General features: G+C 40.2%; 1 pseudogene; it reads right to left on the bottom strand.

Annotated features, from left to right (window-relative positions):
- Window positions 1-1,562: 1,562 nt before the first annotated feature.
- Window positions 1,563-17,670, bottom strand: part of LOC122112512 — a 31,641-nt pseudogene continuing 15,533 nt past the window's right edge.

The following is a 17,670-nucleotide window of genomic DNA, read 5'->3' as shown; positions in this document are numbered from 1 at the left end:
AAGGCTGGGTGAGGGTCAACTGAAACTGAACAAGCCTGACTGTCTTTTATCCAACTTTGTATACAAGAGCACTTTATAATTTTTTTTTTTTACTCTTAGGACCAGCCAAATGTCCAAGAGAGGCTCACAGCTGCCTATGCCCTCACCTCTGGCTGCCTCTGCTGTGAGACACAGCCTGAGGCTTGAAGGGAACCATACAAGTTCTGCAACCTTCCATGCCCTACCTCTTGACTGCTGCAACACAGGAACAAAACACAGCAGGTTTGTGACCAGGCCCAGGCAGAGCTGGAACTTTTATTCCCCCAGAGATGTCCAAATGAACAACAAAAATAACACAGATTCTAATAACTTGAATAATTGCCTGGGTTTTTTTCAGAGAATGGTGAGTTCTGGTGTTTAGGGGACCTGATTTGGGTGACTGGGAGTCCCCAAATAACTCTCCAAACCTAGAAGAGAAGGGTTAATTTAAAGGAGCTCTCCTGCAGCCAGTTTACATTAAGGGAGGGCCAATCTACTTAGCAGAGAGTACAGAGATGTCCTTGGGTAACAGAGTACTCTTATGCCCTGGCTTTTTCCTGAAAAGAAGAAAAGTGATCTAAAAGCATTTCCAAAAGGGATGGATAAATAAAGACACATTTCTGTAAAACAAAAGCAATCAGGTGGTCTCAGAATTAGTTTAAACACTTGTTTCCTACTTTTCCTGCTTGGACCAAATAAGCCTTCCCCTTGGAATTTTGTCAATACCACAATGGAGACCTTGGTTTAAGGGAATTCTCCACCTCATCCAGAGATTTTCCCAACATCTGGGGTTGAAGTTGGAGACATAGGTTTCACAGGACGTTCTCCACCTCATCCTGACATTTCTTCAAAGCTTGTGGTCCTCAGACATTTAGACAGAAATGACAAGCAAAACAGATACAGACAAGTGGCCACACAAACAAACCAAATGGTCAGACAGACATAAGCAAATGGTACAAGAAGATACCTCCAAAGACACATACAGAACAAATAAACAACGCAAGTGAGGCCAGGCTCCAGGTTAAGAACCCGAATCTGCTTCCCATGGGGCAGAGGCATCCCAATCTCCCCTGGGGCTGGGAGTTCTGCCACATACGGCCTCCCCTCTGCCCCTTCCACTACACCACGCCAGGCTTTCCCATTTCCCTCTAGAGGCTTTTAAGGCCAAAGATCCTGCCAGCGTTGACTCAGGGAAAGGACTTGAACAGTCACAGCTATGCTTGCCCAGAGCAGAAGAACAACTCTCTGCGGTCATCCCCGAGAGAGCGACCCGGCCTGATGCCAGTCCAAATTCCCTGAGCTCAAGGCCTGGGGTCCTGGATCTCGCTGGGGTCTCCATTTATTATATCCCAGATCCAAAAGAGACTCCAAGACATCCACTTAAAGGAGCTAGGAACTTTATTACCACCATGCGTGCAGGGACCGCTTCTTACCACCAGGAATGTAGGAGAATGGCCTTAGCTCGGGGTAGGATGCATTTTTATAGGGATACATTACATAGAGTTACATAGATGAGTCATGCAAGGCAGGTTTGACACATTTTTATTGGTTACAGTTATATGACCTTTAAATTCATTTGTTCTTTATAGTAAATATCATACATAATAATTTGCAATAAGCCACTCATAGTGGGACCACTCAGCGGTGGTCTTCAGTTGGTGGGCTTAAGGCCCTGTTACTGAGGCAAGCAAGCAAGCAAACAAGGTTACAGAAGCAAAACATTGCAAAAACAAATACCTTGAGTCACAGGAGCATAGGCAAAACATAATCCTGGCTTGGTCAGCATGAACAATACTACCAATGCTATTGACACTAATACAGACATTATTTTCATTATAAGCTCCTGACTAATACAGCAACCCAGTGCAGCTGGTGATGAGCCTCAAAGTTGTCAGTAGCCTTCTACAAAGCTACCAGCTTGGTTAACTTGACTGAAGGAGAGATGTTCTTTTCTTTTTACCAAGGATGGAGAAGGGACAAATGCTAACTAACTTCATCCTTGCTTTTACCTTTTCTTCACCAAGAGATTTTTTCCCTTTATCAATAATTTTGTTCTGATTTCTGATTTCACATTTTTGTTCCCATGTATATTCTTTTTCCAAGGAAAAGGAGGTTGAGGAGAGAGAATAAATTTCCAACAGCAGGAGGGACTGAGGCCAGACAATAGGAGGTCCAGCTTTCTGCCATGAATAGCAACTCAATTATGACAACATGAGGAAGAATTGGAAACTGGGGCAGCCATAGGTGAGCTCACATTTCTCTGGCTGAGTTTCTCTCCAATATTTGCTTTTGGCTCATGTGCCTTTGGCTCCTCAAAGTATTTATTACATGTATATGGAGACTTTGGAAACCATTAGGATGTATAGACATCTTCCTCTGAATACTGATTTTTTTTCATGCTCTCATATTGGGGTTGAACTCAGGGCCTCACATTGGTTTTTGTTGTTGTTGCTTTCTCTTTTGTTCTTAAAGCTGACCCTCTATCACATAAACCATAGCTCTAGTAACATCAATTTATTTTAAATGATTTACAATGAATACATCTGCTCTGTTCCTGCAAAAGGCAGTCTTGTTGGTTGTCCCAATAGGAATTGGAAGGCCAATGCAACTTGTAAGCCATCAGATTAAGAGAGCTCTGGGTTCAACCCTTAGTATTGGTACACACACACACACACACACACACACACACACATGAATTGTTTAATTCATGTCCCCAATAACACACTAAATCTATTTAATACTAGTAACCTCAACTTCCTTAAGTTTGCATGACACTTTATAGTTTTATAAAGTACGCATGCTTCCCTTATCCAATCCATCTTCAAAGCCTTCACTGTTGGTGCTCTTGCTGTCATCTATGGCTCCAGTTCCCTCCTTCTGGCCATAGCAGGCCTTCGTGTTGCGCCATCCATTTCCCAGGAGTTAGCCAGGCATGGAAATAATCTGTTTTGCCCCTAGCATGAACCACCTTTGTGAGAAAGCCTGATCCTTGTCTTGTTTTGACTATTTTCCTTAGGGATACCTGGAAACAAATTCTTTCTTCACTTGTTGGGTTTTATAGCATATGACTATCCCTAAGAAGGGGATTGTCACAGTCTTTGATCACCATTTTGTCTCCTAGGAATAACAGCCTTATATTCTGGATTGAAACCTACTATGATTCGAGCATTCCCTGCCAATGGCTCACTATTTTTGGCCTATGAATACAGCAGGAAGTTGATGATGAGCCAGTTGGAAGCCTACTGAAGTGTCCTGGTGGGTCTGGATCCAAGCACAGGCATTTAAGAACTACTGTTCATCTCAGGGTTTCATGGAGTATGGTAACAATGTGGAATTACTTTCATTTATGGATGATTTTGCTCATCACCTCCCTTCTTGTACCCTACATCTTAAAACTTTATGGCAGAGCCTCTATTTTACATAATATAACTTGTGCCCATGATTGTACTACAAGAGAAAACTTGCTGCTTTTGTTGTCCTTGATGAAATAAACATCTGGCTAGTAGCCTTATGCACTTAACTTGAAAGGCCAAATATACTTCTGCCAGGGCATGATTTTTGCAGTTCGTATGGTTATGTACTGATAGAAACACCATTTGCTCAGTGTTTCATTGCAAGTAAAAATAGCAGAAACAAAATGAACAAATGAACAGAACAAATAAACAAAAAATGTTATGATACACAGAGGGATTTTAAGATTAAGACTTTAATCACATCGAAGTCTAGAACTTCAAAGTTGCAGTTCCTACAGCAACAGTGACTGGGCTCCCACATGCAGCTTCAGTGTGAGCAGACATGTCATTCTCTGCTGAAAGAACTTGATATGTGTGTGGACAGCGTGCACCAGTCACAGGTGCTATGAGTTTGAATTTCCTGACTCGTACTTGGTTAAGCTTGGCAAATGGTTATGAGGTGCTGGCATCTGCTGTGTTTAAAGCTGGTGTCCAAAGAGGGGAGCACATTCAGGTGACATGAATAACCACAGTGGAGCACCTCACCAACTACATGGTACCCCCAGCTTTTCTATTATATATCATCCACAGGAGTAAAAGATCGGTCTCATCAGATTAAAATAGCTTCTTTTTCTAAAAAAAAAAAAAATGAAAAGGTTTAACAGGCAGAAGAGAAAGTAAATCTCTCTTCAACGAGAAAAAAAGGAGTTTAAAAACAAAACACAACAATTAGCATCTAATCCAGCACTTTTGCTGTTACCTTTTCTCTACCTTGCAACATACTAAGTTTCCAAAGGTATTTCCTGGCAGTCCTAGTTCCTGGTTTCAGTGGCCTTTCTGAACGAATAAGAACAGAGTTCAATATGTGGACAACTATTCCAAAAGTCCCAAGGAACTAAAGTGGTACTACTGGCTCTGTGCAAGTCCACCCAGTCTTGCACATTTTACTTGAAAAGCCAAAATCTTCTGTGTGCTTGGTCTACTGTCCCCAACTCCATCCAGTGCATGGAATTTTGAGGTTAGATAATCACCAGGATTGTGCCAATTGGAAGGCAGGGATTGGGATGCTCACTTACTCCTCATTTCAAAGCATGATCACACTACATCATAACCCCAAATTTAATCACTTGAACATACTACCCAGAGAGCAGTACACAACAAGGTTCCTGGAATTATAACTGGCAAGAAAATGTAATCAGCGCCTAACTCATTGTTGTTGACTCTTAGACACAGTGAAGAGTAAAGCACATGTCTTCATGTAGGTTTTGTTTTCAGAATGATACTAGAAGTTTCTTAATGCTGCACAGTGAGAGCCAGACTCTGTGTCTCACAGAGAAGCACAGCTCAGCAATACCTATCCTAGCTGGTGAGCAAGCATCCACCACCCCTGCCATTAAAGAAAACAAAGTCAAGACTGGGAGCAAGGAAAGCAGCACCAGAGAGCACAGGGCCCCTCTCAACTCCTTGTTAAGTTTGAACTGTATGTGAAATAAGGCCAGTTATTTAACATATTTTTCCTGGGAAGCTTGGCCTCTCCTGCCTTGAAATCCATGAGCACTCCCAGTGTGAAGTTGTCTCCTATACTCCAGAGACATGTATGGCTGGAAAATTTTTTTAAAAAGCTGATGTTTCAGTGACCTTCCTCCATCCTCCATCACCCCAGTCAGACCGAGAGGCTCACGGTGAACACAGGTGCAAGTAAAGTACATTCAAGGAACCACAGATCCTGAGGACGTACTCTGTCCTGAGTTGATGAAATGAACAGATGATGCTTGTCTTTGTGAAGACAAATATCAATGAACAAAACAAAAAATGAAGCAGAGAAGAAGATAGTACAGGCATACACTGAAGAGGAGGCAGTACAGTGTATAACCAACAGTGATCAGGGAAGACGGTACTGAAGGTGACATCTGAGTAAGGGAGGTGAGGTAAAGGAGGTCAGCCAAGCCATGTTCCAAATGGAAGTAAAGGATATTGTCAAAGTCCTGAGGCAGGAAGCTGCTTGGCCTGAAAAGAGATGAATGTGACAGGAAAGACACCTGTAGGCCAACAGAAGCACTCTTAGTTATGTTTGTAATCCAGGCACCAGGAACATGTCTAAAGCAGGGAATCTCTTTGGCCCTACTGAGGAAAGCCTGTAGGAAAGCCTGTCAAGAGATGCACCAATCACCAAGGTAGCAATTACAGAGGCAGGGAGCAAGGGCAGCTTGAGAAGAGGTAAGACATGGAGGAATCTAGACATACAGTCTGTGCCACATAATACTGCTTGGGTGAATGACACAAGGGTGGTCTCCCCTAAGGTTATATGACCCAGTGAGATCACAGTAGTATTAGCTTATGTTAAGTACATTCTGATGTTCCTACAATGATGAAACTGTCTAAAGATACCATATTGCAGAATATCACTTATTGCTATATTGAAAATGTAAGATGACTAAGAGTTTGTTGATTAATCAGATGTGGGAAAGAAAAAGGAAAAAATGAAAAATATTTCCAGTAATTTGACAAAACATTACTGACAAGCAAATTTCTTAAGATGAGACAAGAATACTGTACAAGCTTGCACAACAAAAAAATAAAAGAAGAGCAGCCTGCAGGAGGGCTAATGTTAAAAGAAGTATAAAAAGGACAGAAAAAAAAAAACAATAGAAAAAATAGAGCTAGGAGTGTAGCTCAGTAGTAGAGTACTTACCTAGCATGCAAGCAACAAAAGGAAATAAAAAAGTAAAGAACCAGGTACCTCTAGAAATTCTGTAGAGGAATATGAGTGTTAAAGATGAGTTCATGAGTCTACTAGAAGGGTGGAAAAGGACTTCACATGAAGAGGTGAAGCCATTGGCAAAACACACACTGTTTGTCTACCAGCAAACTTACAGAAAAGAATAACAGAGAAGGTAGGATGTGAAGGCATGCCAAGCAACAGTAAGTCTAAGATATGGAGCAGCCTAGCTCTCACATGCACTTCTGGCCAGCCTCCCTCCTTCACCAGTAAAACAGAAATCCACATGCAACATGCCTGCCAAAATGACAAATCTTCTGTTCTAGATATCCCTTCCACATCAGTTCAAGATTCATAAACATACTGTGTGTGTGTGTGTGTGTGTGTATATATATATATATATATATATATATATATATATAAAATAGAGAGAGAGAGAATATATAGACTATATAGAATACCAATTCAGAAAAAATATCTGCTCACATACTTCTTTCCAGATCCCAAAGACTATGTTTCATGATGTAGTAAGTGGGATTTAAGTGCATTAAGTATATTAAAGTGGTGTTTGGTCCCCAGCATCAAGAACAAACAACAAACCCCTACTGGCATTTATTCACCTTTTCTTCTAGTAAGTCTTCCTATAGTTAGTAGTTTTATTTCTTTTGGTTTGTTTGGAGTTTTTTTTGTGCTATTATTGTGGCTTGAACTCAGGGCCTGGACACTGTCCCTTCACTTTTTTGGCTTAAGGCTGATGCTCTACAACCTACCTTACCTACAGTTCCCCTCTTGACCTTTTGGTGGTTAACTGGAGATAAGAGACTCATAGATTTTTTTTCCTGCCCAAGCCAGCTTCAAACAGTAATCCTAAGGTTTAAGCCTCCTGAGTATCTAGGATACAGGTGTTAGATACTGTTGTCCAGCTCCTAACAGTATTTAAAAAACAAAAATATAGCTGGGTGCCAATGGTTCACACCTATAATCCTAACTGCTCAGGAGACTGAGATCTCAGGATCGTAATTCCAAGCCAACACAAGCAGAAAAGTCCATGAGACTTTTATCTACAACAAGCTACCAAAAAGCTGTGACTCAAGCCTTGAGCAAAAGACATTTAAGGACAGGGCCCAGGCACAGAGGTCAGGCACCAGAACTGGCACCAAACAATAAAAATTAAATTCTTAAAAAATAAACTACAGGGACTGGGAATGTGGCTCAGTGGTAGAGTGCATGAGGCCCTGTGTTGGATTCCTCAGTACCATGTGAACAGAAAAGCTGGATGTGGCACCATGTGTAAAGTGGTAGAGCGCTTGCCTGCACCTGAAGAGCTGAGGGACAGTGCCAAGGCCCAAAGTTCAAGCCCCACAACCAGCAAAAAAACTACATGGGCATGGCTCAGGTGGTAGAGCTCCTACATAACAAATATAAGGCCTTGAATTCATCCCCAGTATGCCTCCCTCCCAAAACAAGTAAGCTATAAAGGGAAGGAGGAAAAATAGAAGCAAAACCTTTTTCCTGAAAAATATTAGCCATTATATTGAGATGCATTTCTCCCATAAAAATAGGCAGGCATTGTGATGCACATGTATAATCACCAGCATGAGTTAGTGACAGCAGGAACTTGTTTGTGGCCAGCCTGAGCTGCATAATGACACTCTCTCTCAAAAACTCAAAGTGGGCAGGAGTAAACAATCACACAGAAATAACAGTTTATATATTTATTCATTGGTAGACTATTCTATAAACAAAAAATAATTTGCTCAAAAGTGATAAAGGGGGCCATGTGGGATATTAGCTATTATGGTTGCTGGCTCTTATATACCACTCATTCCTAGGAACATACAGTTATTGTGCTACAGGAACTTCATATTTAATAAACATTACTACAACACCCAAAAATGATTTACGACATCTCAAAATTGTGCCAAAGAACAACACCACCTGTCGGGTTTTCAGTGGCTCACGCCTGTAATCCTAGCTACTCAGGACACTGGGAGCTGAGGATCACAGTTCCAAGACACACCCAGGCAGAAAAGTCACCATGAAATTCATCTCCAATTAACCACCAGAAAACCGGAACTGGAGTTGCGGTACAAAATGGTAGAAAGCCAGCCTTGAGTGAAAAAGTTCAGGGACCAATGTGCAGGTCCAGAGTTCAAGCCCAACAATCCACCAAACAAAACACCACCAAACACCAAATATCAATTGCCAGGTATTTCAAACTTGAAATACCTATAACAGTTCTGATTCATATCATACTATGAGAATGGGACTAATGGGGACAAGAGAAAATCCTACAGTCAAGGTACCCATCTTATCATAAATTAAATGGTTATTAGACAAGCAACACTGCAAGGGAATTAATACACAGGAGTTTTGCTGGGTTTTTAAAAAATATTTACTTAAAACTTTTTTCAATATAAACCTATAGAAAGTTCCAAAAACATTACAGAACTCTACATACCCTTAACCAAGATAGTATCAATATAATACTAAGTAGATTACAGGCTTATAAAGACCTATACAGTCATAGCATAGGTATAGATTCACATCCTCAACACTACAATCAAGATACAAGACAATCCCATCTGCACAAATGAACTCCTTGTGTCTTACAAATGCTGCACCCTACCTAGTCACTGTACCTAGCAACCACTAATTTTGTTCATTTAACTTTGACATTTTAGTTATACAAATGTGATCACACAGTATATAACCTTTGAGACTTTTTTTGTTAAACTCACCAAAATACCCCCAAGGTCTCTCTAAGTTGTATTTATTAAGAGTCTCTTCCTTTTCCACACAGAGCAGTTGTCCATGAGAATGCTGATTTGTTTAGCCATTTACCCATTACAAGACATCTGGTTTGTTTCCAGTTTAGGACTTCTACAAATAAAGATGCCATGAAGCTGTACAGATTTTTAGTACCAAAACAGGTTTACATTTGTCTGGTATAATGTTCAGAAGTGCAACTGCTGGGTTGCAGAGTAACCATGTTTAACTTCATAGAGATATTTCCAAACTCTTCTCCAGTGTAGATATACTATTTTACATTACTATCATCAATAGATGAGAAACCATTGTGAATCCTCAATAACACTTGGTATTTTCATTATCTTCCCATTAACCATTCTGATAAATGTGTTAAGCCGTATTTCTTTGTGGTTTTAATTTGAATTCCCTATGACTTATGAAGTGCAGCATCTTTTCAGTCCTCACTTGCTATTCATATTTTCTTTTCAGTGACATATCTATTAAATTCTTGCACATTTTCTAATTAAAGCTTAATTAGAAAGTTTTCAACATGCTGTTTTCCATGCTGATGAGACACTACACTGTTCGCAAATAATTTCTAAATATGTAGCTTGTGTTTAAAATTGTTTTTGCAGAACAAAACATTTTGACTTTGATGAAGTCAAATACCAAGTTTTTCTTCTTATACACTGTGCTTTTGAAGTCCAAAAAACATTGAAAATAATTTCCCCAGGATCTTTTCCTAATTTTTTTTTTTTTTTTACAATTTTACATCTTGTACTTAAATCCATGATAAATTCTGAGAACTTTTATAGAGATGTAAAATTTAGGTTGAATATTTGAAGCTTTGACCTGTGGATACCAATTGCTTCAGCCTCTTTGTGTGTATCTTTCTCCTTCTAGTTCCACGTTACTGCCGATACAATTCCGATGACTTCTGGCTTTTTTGGGAAGTCTTTGAAAATGCGTCCTCCAAATGGTAATTGCATATTGGGTACCAACTTTTTTATTTTAGAGAAGAAAGTTTTTCCATAAGCTCTTTCTTCTCTTGGGTCAACTGCTGCAAAAACTCTTGGTTTTGCTCGACTCTGATCGCTGACAACAGACACCTGACCACACACATGATCCACATAAACAGAGATTGCAGGTCCTGGTTACTGAGACCTGATTAGGACAAAGGCACTTCCTCTTAGAGGAGGCCGGTTCTTCCTCCCGCAGGGTCTTGGGCAGGAGCATCAGCGATTCGAGGCACGAGGTTCCATATGAGTCAGAACATGGACTCTCTCATACTCTGAGCTCCTCGGGGCGAGGGCGGATTGGAAGCTATGGCCAGTAGTCGTGTGTTTATCCTCCACGAAACAGGAGACGATAATCCCAACGAAGCCTGGAGCCAGCACCTGGTGGGCAGCCTGGGCGCGCACGTCAACGTGGGACGGCCGGACAGCGAGGGGAGGGTGGGAGGGCACCAGCCCACCACTCGCGTGGGGCACGGCAGAGCACCGCCAAGGCCGCGGACAGCGGTTCGGGGAGGTCTCCACCCGGGCCTTCCTCCCATCCCACCCCGCAAGATGACGATGGGGAGAATGTGGACGGCTCGGCGACTGGGCCTTCACAGCCACTGCGCCCATCTCCTCTCCAGTACTTGCAACACGGGAGTTACTCCGCTCCTCCTCCTCCGGCACCCCAAAACACAGGCCCACCGCCTCCTCCTTATCGGTGCTCAGCGCATGGCTGAGACAAGCCAGGAAAACGCCGGAACCGCCATCTTGCCCACACTGCTCCTGTGCGTGCCTCCGCACCCTCTGACCAACCCCGAGCCGACCAGTCCCACATCCCGGCCTTCCCGTGCGTATGCGCACTTACGCAGGTACGCGTGCGTGCAGGCGCGCACTCAAGTCTTCTGGGACGCCGCTCCAGGCCCCACCCCCACTGACCCCCACCCAGGAAAGATTTATGCCTTACAGCTCTTGTCCAGTCAATTACAAAAGTTTCAAATACTGCTTGAAAATAAAGTCCAGGTGAAGAGCGTCAAGGGGTACATGACTATAATCCCAGGATGCCTATCACTGGCTTCCAGGCTAGCCTGAGCCACGTATAAGACTATTTCAAAAACATGACAGATACGGCCTGCGGCGGTGGTTCCCACCTGTAATCCTAGCTACCCAGAAAGCTGAGATCCAGAGCGTGGTTCAAAGCCAGACCAGGCAGACAAGTCCCCGTGAGATTCTTATCCATAATTATTCAAAAACTGGAGTAGGTGCTGTGCCTCAAGTGGTAGTGAGCTAGCCTTGAGCACAAAGATGCTCAGGGACAATGCTCATGCCTTGAATTCAAGCACACAACCGCCCCCAAAAAATAACAAAAAAGACAGGATAGTGAGAGGAGGTATGTGCATACAGTCTAGTACTTTGTTTTGTTTTGTCATTAACAAGGAAAGGAATGAATTATCTTTAAGTAGTCGTACAAAGGGGTTTCAATTCAACAAATCTGTTTATAAATACAATTCATCTTGATCAATGTCACCTCTTCCATTGTTCTTCATCTTTCATAACCCCACACATATCTTCAAGTTGTATGGTTCCATTATTTTCATGAATGTATCATTGAATATAATGAAGGTATCTACCCATTCTAGTACAGAGTTTTGACTGGCCCATTTCAGTGTGTAGTATGAATTTAGGATATTGATAGTTATTTATTACAAACTAGAACTAATATTCTCTCACATTTTTTAGTACAATAACCATTAGTATACTGTTGTATCACCAGCTAAAAAAATAATTCATGGAATCACTTTTCTCTAATATAGTATACACAACTTATACTGCATGCATGCAGTTTCCAATGCCAACAGACTGCTTTCCTAGAAAATTCTAAATACTTGTATTTAGTAATTATCCCAGTTTTTTTTTTTTTGCCACTGACACTGAAGATAGCAAGAACAAAAGACATGTATATGTAGCTTGGTGGGGGAAAAACAGATAGAAAACTGCTTTTTGTAAGTTTCAAGTCTCAACCAGCTTAAATGCAATTAAAGAGTCTAACTTATATAAAGGGAAGTGGCTATATGTTGTATGGAAATTTCACATAAAGCAACAGTCACTTCAACATATTTTAATATAAGAAAGTGAAAGACCTCTATAATGAAAACTAAAAGGTTGAAGGAATTAAAGAAAGCACCAGAAAATGAAAAGACTTCCCAGACTGGAAGATTATCATAAAAATACCTAAACTACCAAAAGCAATACACAAATTCAATGTAAATCCCATCCAAATCTTAATGCAGACACAAAATCCCTTGCAGAAACAAAAAGAAGCCCTAAGATTCATATGGAAACATCAAAAATCCCAAATAACAAAGTAATCCTGGGCAATGCTGGAGGAATCAAAGTATTTAACTTCAAATTATATTACAGGAACCATAAGTAACAAAAACAGCATGGTACCCAAAGACCAATGGAACAATTCAAAGACAGAAATAACTGCGCACACCTACTGCCTTGTAATTTTTGGCCAAATGAGGAAAAAAAAGTACTTCAAGAACATACAACCTTTAAACATATAGTGTCAGAAAACTATTACAAGAAAACACAGGGAAAAACCTGGAAGACATAGGTATAGGGAACTATTTTCTAAGCAGGACTCCAATGCCCAAGAACTTAAGAGCAAAACCTATGGGGCTGACTCCAATTAAACAGTTTTTGCATATCAAAGGAAACATTTACCACAACCAAGAGGCAGCAACCCTTGGAATGGGAGAGGTCTTCACAGATCCTGTTCAACAAATATCTTTAGCAGATGTTCTCTACTGAATATATTCAACAGATGGGAAGATTAATATCCAAAATATACAAAGAGCTAAAAAGTAAACACTAAACAAATAATCCAATTAATAAGTGAACAAATGAATTGAAGGGACAATTCTCAAAGGAAGAAACACAAGCAGCCAATAAATAAATACATGAAGGGATGTTTGACATCCTTACCCATAAAATAATACAAATGAAAACTATATTGAGATTCCATCTCACTCCAGTCATAAGGGCAATCATCAAGGAAACAATCAATATTGGTAATGACAAGGGAGATAGGAAGTATGGACGGCCCCTCTCCCATTGTTGATAGGAATGTAAACTAGTGTAACAACTATAGAAATCAGTATGGAGGTTCCTCAAAATACTAACAGAAGACGCTGTACAAAAGGAAATGTAGTCATTACCTGACTCATGTAATTGTAATCCCTCTGTACATCACCTCTATAACAATAAAGCAAATTAATTATTTTTTAAAAAATACTAAAAATTAGATCGACATTTGCCCTTGCTGTACTTGAGTAATCCAAAATATTGTAAATCAACACACAAGAGAGATACCTGCACACCCAAGTACATTGTGCCACTGTTCACAATAATAGCTGAGCTATACAATCAGCCTAGGTGACCCAAAAATCAATGAATGGGTAAATATAGACCATGAAGTATTATTCAGCCACAAAGAATGAAATTATGTCATTTGCAGAAAAATGGGTGGAACTGTAGACCATGTTCAAATAACCCAAACTCAGCTAAATATAACTATGTAAAAAATAAAATATGTAACTTGTGAGTGGGTGGATGGGTATGGAAATAGGGGAGGGATAACACTGGAAGGGGTAACATGGTCAAGAAGCTTTGTACTCATAACCTGATTTATGGAACTGTAATCTCTTTATACAGCTACTTAACAATAGCAAAATTTTTAAAATAAAACATTTTAAAGCTACATATAGCATGTGTTCATTCATATGTAGAATCTAGACCTAAAAAAATGATGATAATGATGATGATGATGATGATGATGATAATGCTTATGATGATTACCACATCAGTATAAAAGGAGTATTTGTCTGGGAAGGGGTGAGCAGGAGGGGTAAGAAGGTAAAAGGTATTTGGAGATAAAGAGAATCAAAGTACATAATAAAATGAAACCCAGTGAACACCCAGGGAACCCAGAGAGAAGAAGGAGGACAAAGAGAAGGGGTAAATTTGTTCCAAGTACACTGTACATACCTGTGCAGATTGAAACCCTTTAATACTATGCATGTAGTCTAGTAATACTAAAATATATCAAGGAAATAATTAAAGAAAATGCAAAAAAAAATTTTTTTAAGCAGCTGTGATTTAATTTAGCTACAGCTTACCCATTACCATTTGTAGATATACCTTAGGTACATATATTGTCAAAAGCAAGAATACGTGCTAATCCCTATTTTACAGATGTTGAAAATGACATAGCAAAGTTTACATAAAATATGTGTCCAAGAACACATATTTTAATTTTTGTTAACCTTAAAAAATTTTTAAGAAAAAAAATCTAAAAGAAAAAATGCCTGCTATGTGGCACATTCTATTAAGACAGAGTAAGATGAGAACAAATCCTAGCCAAGTGACATTTCAGGAAATGGACTATATTTCTGACTGATCCCATTTCTCAAAACACAGCAAAAAAAAATCTTTGAAGGATGTGATAGTCCCAAATCTCCTGACAAAGAAACCAAATAAGAGTACTGGTCTCAAGCATGTGACAACAATTATTAATGAACAGTTTACAAAACTGAAAACTTAATAGCACCTAACTCCATTCTACCTGTAAAAGAGCTTGTGTCCCAGACACACCCTGACATGTAAATGTTCTCTGCTCATTCTTAGCAAAAGAAAGTGAAAAGACACATTGCAGAACAGAATTCTATGCCAGTGGAAATCCCTACATTATCTTGCTCCTATAATCCTGTGTGGAAGTATTCAGAAGTGACCTTTTGCGGTTAGTGAACATAGAAACATCTAGACTAAAAAACAAAAATGAAAAACTCCTCCAATACCTCTCTTCAGGGCTTGTCCTCCAATGAAGGTTGCAGTTAGCCATGAACTTGCCTAAACTGCATCCACCAGACTATACCCTAGGATACCATCCTCAACTTTTCCAAGCAACAGGCAAAAACTTTCCTTCATCTAAGGCTAGTAAAATGTGATGCAGGGCGATTCCACAGGCACCTGCTTTCCATGTGAGAAATTTCAACCTGGCCACAAGATCCACAACAGAAATTCCCTCTTCTTATCTAAACATAGCACCAGTGCTGCCATACATAATATTCCTAGACATGAAAGAGCTTTCTCGCTTTTCTCTATATATCCTGCCCCTTTCTTCCTTCATTCCCTAATTCATGATCACCAGAGCCCTGCAATCACTATGGCTTCTGCAACTCAGCCACAGCCAAGCTATTTCAGCCAATGCTTCCTCCCATGCAGCTTCCACTGACCTAGGGCCTCTCAGGATCAAAGCACAAGGCCACTCCAAAGATTCTCCTCCCCACTGCTCAGATCTATCTCATTCAAACCAGCTCCTCCTCAAACCCAGGTGGATCATGTCCACAAGAGCCCACCTGAATTCTTCCAAGTTGTCATTGGCATGAAAAAATGGTTGAAAAGCTAACAACTGGTTCAAATCAAAGGCAATTCTAGAAAGGTAATGCTTAAATGTACTGTGTGATCCTCAGCTGGATTCTGTATCAGGAGAACAAAGCTGCTTTTAATCAAGGACATTACTGAGAAGCCAATGAAGTTGAAACATGAATAGCAATCCTATATTCACAATCAATTTCTTGAACGTGACAGAAATACTTTGGGTCCTGCTCCTGTGTTTTTGTATTTTTTAAAAAGGTTTTTATTGTGGAAATATCGTACAGAGGGGTTACAATTACATGAGCAAGGTAATAAGTATATTGCTTATCAAGCATTGTTGCCTTCTCCTTTGTTTTTCCACTACCATCCCTGCCCTCCCATCTCCACAACAACACTCCCCCTCCAACAAAGTTGTAAAGTTCGTTTTTCAACATAGCATTTTGTCCATCTCATTGTTGTTGCCATGGGTCCACCTGTATCCCTATTTAAACAATTTGGTCTTTTTTTTCCTTCTCCTCCCCAAATATACCAACATCAAATACAGTGAAAACAGGGGTTATACCATGGGAGGGATATACAAAGCAACAATACAATCACCTTATAAATATGTTAGAAATAATAGCAAGAAAGAAAAAAACACTTGTGTCCCTATCTTGGAGTTCATTTTGCCTAACATCATCTTATCAGACCTTTTCCGCTTGTCTCAGACATATACTAGATATTGCAAATAAGGGAAACCATAGGACCTATGTTTCTTTGGGCCTGGCTTACTTCACTTCATATAATTTTTTCCAAGTCTTTCCATTTCCTAACAAATGGGGCAATGTCATTCTTTCTGATGGAGGCACAGAATTCCATTGTGTACATATACCACATTTTCTTGATCCATTCATCTACTAAGGGGCATCTGGGTTGGTTCCCTATCTTAGCTATGGTAAATAACGCTGCAATAAACATAGCTGTGCTGCTAGCAAGCAATTCAGTCACACAGATTACAGAAAAGCCTCCCAGCAAAATAGTCCTCAGGAAGCTTCCCCATTGACTGTATGTAAATCTAATGATAGCCTGCATAGCCACCCACCCTAAGAGAAAACTTTCCCATTAGGTTTAGAGATGCATCATCTTAGTAATCTATTAATTCTACCAGATCCTCCCCTCACCCTCTTCCCTTTTCTTCCCTGTCCTGCTGCCTCACCAGGGACAACTGAAGCTGACACTAAGCCCCCACCACTGTACAAACTGATGATCCTGCACACACTGCCCCACAGCAAGTCAGGAATCCACACCATCTCTGACACAGAATTATAGCAACAATGTAAGTATCTAAATGTTGTTTATGCAATCCTACACTTAAGGTTACAAGAGAGTAACTTAAAATTCTTTTAATTAAAAAAAATGAAAGATACATTTTGACCATTCCTACCTCAAAGATCAGCTAAAATAAGGTCTAAATACCATATGCAAACTATCTTCCCTTGACCTTGCCTCTAAGCAACTAGAAGGTCTCAAGTATTTGACACTTACTTGTATAGCCCATTCCCAAATATTTATGTGGTTTTTGTTTGCAGGCTTGAAGGACACACAATATTTACAAGCCTGGGAATTAAGTAATTCAATTATCATTTTTCTCTCCAAATTAGAATTGAAGTCTAAATGCATTTCTTATCAGATACAGAATGCAGTGTCTTTTCTCTCTTACCCTCCTTTACCACCCAAGCAAAGACAAAAGACCCTCTGTGTGAGAGGATTTCTCATTTACACAAATCTTGCCTTGATCACTTGCATGGCAGGCTTTTGGTATTTCCAGGGGAAAGAAACAAAATTTTTCTATAGTCAAAAAGGGAAAGGAAAAGGAAAAAGAAAAGGGAATGGAAAAAGAAAAGAAAAACAAAAACACAAAAACAACTCTTGGAGTTAAAGGAAGGGCTCAGGTGGAGCACCAGCCAATGGGTGAAAGCATCCGATACTGTTCTGGACCAAAAAGGAGGAAGAAATTAACAAAGAAAGAAACAAGGAAACAAGAAAGGAAGGAAGGGAGGGAGGGAGGGAAGGAGGGAGAAAGGGAGGAAGAGGAAAGAAATGAAGAGAGAAGAGAGAAGAGAGAAGAGGGAAGAGAAGAGCAAAAAAGGAGAAAGTGCTGAGGAGGCAAAGCTCAGGGCCTCCAGGCCTGGCCTAACTCTTCAGAAGAAGATCTTTATCTTCCCACACAGTTCAAACCTCTTCTGTCTGTCCTTAGGCTCCTCTCTACTAACCCAAATAGGGTTAATTTTATACCCTGCTACTTTGCCAAAGT

This window comes from Dipodomys spectabilis, unplaced genomic scaffold (assembly GCF_019054845.1).
Source record: "Dipodomys spectabilis isolate Male_0828 unplaced genomic scaffold, ASM1905484v1 ptg000095l, whole genome shotgun sequence".
In the NCBI taxonomy this organism is placed as follows: domain Eukaryota; kingdom Metazoa; phylum Chordata; class Mammalia; order Rodentia; family Heteromyidae; genus Dipodomys; species Dipodomys spectabilis.
This window is presented reverse-complemented; position numbering and strand designations above follow the sequence as displayed.